The following is a 3,904-nucleotide window of genomic DNA, read 5'->3' on the forward strand; positions in this document are numbered from 1 at the left end:
TCTTTATGAACCTTATTGAGGTATAATTTACATCGTGTCAAATTTGTCCATTTAAAGTATATGATTTGATCTGTTGTAGTAAATATATACAGTCATGCAAACCAGCACCAAAATTATTTTTTGGAACACTTCTATCCACCCCCAAAATTTCCCTCATGTCCTTTTTTGCTTTATCGGTAAGTGAATTTTTTTATAATAGCTTTTTTGAGATGTGATTCATATGCCATAACATTCATCTATTTAAAGTGTACAATTCAATGATTTTTAGTACATTTATAGATATGTGCAACCATCGCCACAGTCAATTTTAGAATACTTTCATCACTTCAAAAAGAAACTCTGTGTCCTGATTCCCTCAACTCCAGCCCCCAGCAACCATTAATCTAATTTCTTTCCCTATGGATTTGTCTATTGTGGACATTTCATATAATAGAATTATCTCATGTGTAGTGACTGGCTTCTTTCGTTTAGCATAATCTCAAGGTTCTTCCATGTTGTAGCCCGTATCACTACTTCATTCTTTTTAAGGCAAATAATATTCCCTTCTATGGATATGCCACATTTTGCTTATCCATTCATCCAGCTGAGAGACATTTGGTCTGTTTGCATATTTTGGCTATTATGAGTCATGCCACCATGAACATTCAGGCACAAGTTTTTGTGTGGACATATGTTTCCTGTTCTCTTGCATATATACCTGGGAGTGAGATTTCCAGGTCATATGGCAATTCTATGTTTACTCATTTGAGGAACTACCAACTACCTGTGGAAAACAGAATCTCTGGTGTTTTTCAGACTGGCTGCATCTCTCTCTTTTTTTTTTTTTTTTTGAGATGGAGTTTTTATCTTATTGCCCAGGCTGGAGTGCAATGGCACAATCTCAGCTCACCACAAGTTCCGCCTCCTGGGTTCAAGTGATTCTCCTGCCTCAGCCTCCTGATTAGCTGAGATTACAGGCATGCACCACCATGTCTGGCTAATTTTGTATTTTTAGTAGAGATGGGGTTTCTCAATGTTGGTCAGGCTGGTCTCGAACTGCCGACCTCAGGAGATCTGCCCGCTTTGGCCTCCCAAAGTGCTGGGATTGCAGGCGTGAGCTACTGTGCCCGGCCGGCTGCATCATTTTACATTCTTTTTTTCCTTTTTTATCTTTTTTTTTTTTTTTTGATACAGAGTTTCTATTGCCCAGGCTTGAGTGCAGTGGTGCGATCTCAGCTCACTGCAACCTCTGTCTCCCAGGTTCAAGCAATTCTCATGACTCAGCCTCCCGGGTAGGTGGGATTACAGGCACCCGCCACCACGCCCAGCTAATTTTTGTATTTTTAGTAGAGACAGGGTTTCTCCATGTTGGCCAGGCTGGTCTCAAACTGGTGACCTCAAGTGATCCACCCGCCTTGGCCTCCCAAAGTGCTAGATTTACAGGTTTGAGCCACTGCACCCAGATCATTTTACATTATTACTAGCTGGTTTCTCCACATCTTCACCAACACTTACTATGATGTTTAGATTATAGTCATCCTAGTGGGGGTGAAGTGCCTCCACCAGTTTTGTAAATAAAGTTTGACTGGAACACTCACACTCATTTGTCATTTACATGTTGTCTATGGCTGCCTTTTTTTTTTTTTTTTTTTGAGACGGAGTCTCGCTGTCTCCCAGGCTGGAGTGCAGCGGTGCGATCTCGGCTTACTGCAAGCTCCGCCTCCCAGGTTCACACCATTCTCCTACCTCAACCTCCCAAGTAGCTGGGGCTATGGGCACCCGCATGCACGCCTGGCTAGTTTTTTGTATTTTTAGTAGAGATGGGGTTTCACCATGTTAGCCAGGATGGTCTCGATCTCATGACCTGGTGATCCACCCACCTCGGCCTCCCAAAGTGCTGGGATTAAAGGAGTGAGCCACCGCCCCGGCCTGCTTTTTTTTTTTTTTTTTTTTTTTTTTGAGATAGAGTCTTGTTCTGTAGCCCAGGCTGCAGTGCAGTGGCACAATCACTGCTCATTGCAACCTCTGCCTCCCGGGTCCCGGTTCAAGCAATTCTCCTGCCTCAGCCTCCTGAATAGCTGGGATTACAGGCATGCGCCACTATGCCTAATTTTTGTATTTTTAATAGAGACAGGGTTTCACCATGTTGGCTAGGCTGGTCTTGAACTCCTGACCTTGTGATTTGCCCGCCTCGGCCTCCCAAAGTGCTGGGATTATAGGCATGAGCCACCGTGCCCGGCCTATGGCTACTTTTACAACAGCAGAGTTGAGTAGTTGCTACAAACATGATATTATGTGCAAAACTTAAAATATTTTCTGTGTCACCCTTTACAAAAAAGTTTACTGATCCCTGATTTAGACTAATCCTTTTATTTTTAATTAGAGGAAATTAAGGCTGAGAAAGATTGTATCTCTATGTCGAGGCAAATGGCTAGGACTGGAGTTTTTTTGCATGTTTTTTGACATGGGGTCTTCATTTATTGCCCAGGCTGGAGTGCAGTGATGTGATCATGGCTCACTGCAGCCTTCACCTCCCTAGCTCAAGAGATCCTCCCATCTTAGCTTCCTGAATATCTAGGACCACAGCTGAACACCACCATGCTCAGCTGGCTTTTAATTTTTTAAATTAAAATTATTTTAATTTATTTTTTGGTGGAGATGGAGTCTCACTATGTTGCTCAGGCTGGTCTTGAACTCCTGGTCTTCTCAAGCAATCCTCCTGCCTTGGCCTCTTAAAATGCTGGAACTAGAGGTGTAAGCCACCATGCCTGGCCTAGGACTGGAATCTTTCTGGGACTCGGTTCTGACATCCATGAAGTGGGATACAATACCCACCTTATAGGGCCAGGCCCGGTGGCTCACATCTGTAATCTCAGCACTTTGGGAGGTCAAGGCGAATGGATCACTTGAAGTCAGGAGTTTGAGACCAGCCCTGCCAACGAGGTGAAACCCTGTCTCTACTAAAAATTCAAGAAGTAGCAGGGCGTGGTGGCGGGCACCTGTAATCCTAGCTACTCAGGAGGCTGAGGCACGAGAATCGCCTGACACCGGGAGGTGGAGGTTGCAGTGAGCTGAGATCATGCTATTGCACTCCAGCCTGGGCAACAGAGTGAGACTTGGTCTCAAAACAAAGCAACCAACCAACCACCTTATAGGATGTGGTGAGACTTGTAAAGCAAGGGCAGTCAAGTGCTTGGCCCAGGAATAGATAGACATTAAACCCAGCACTTCTCTAGAATCTGAGATGCCTGGCTCCTGATCTAATGGCCTGCACATCCCCTAATTTCTCATCCAGATGCTTTTTCTGTCACCCAGCTGGCTGTAGCTGAGTTACTGGTGTTCCTACTGAGTCTTCCTTACTCTGATCTGGAAAGCCTAAGATACGCGTCTTACATAAAAATTAGAATCATGGGGCAGGGTGGCTCATGCCTGTAATCCCAGCACTTTGGGAGGCCGAGGCGGGCAAATCACAAGGTCAGGAGTTCAAGACCAGCCTGGCCAACATTGTGAAATCCCGTCTCTACTAAAAATACAAAAATTAGCCAGGCATGGTGATATGCATCTGTAATCCTGGCTACTTGGGAGGCTGAGGCAGAAGAATCACTTGAACCATGGAGGTGGAGGTTGCAGTGAGCCGAAATCGTGCCACTGCACTCCAGCCTGGGTGGCAGAGCGAGATCCTGTCTCAAAAAAAAAAAAAAATTCAAAAAAGATTCACGCATCTGGACATACCACTCAGCATGCAGAATGGAGTCCTCTCTTCTCTCCCACGTCCTGGCGTTTCTTCTGTCCTCTGGCACACCATCACTGTTGGCCAGCAAGCTGGGTCTCTCATCTCTGCAGGCTTGTCTCCGTCCTAGCTCTGTGTCAGAGGGTCAGTACCAAGTATACATACACATGCTCATGCATCCCAGGACAAGGCCAA

The sequence above is a fragment of the Nomascus leucogenys genome, chromosome 10 (genome assembly GCF_006542625.1).
Source record: "Nomascus leucogenys isolate Asia chromosome 10, Asia_NLE_v1, whole genome shotgun sequence".
Taxonomy (NCBI): Eukaryota; Metazoa; Chordata; class Mammalia; order Primates; family Hylobatidae; genus Nomascus; species Nomascus leucogenys.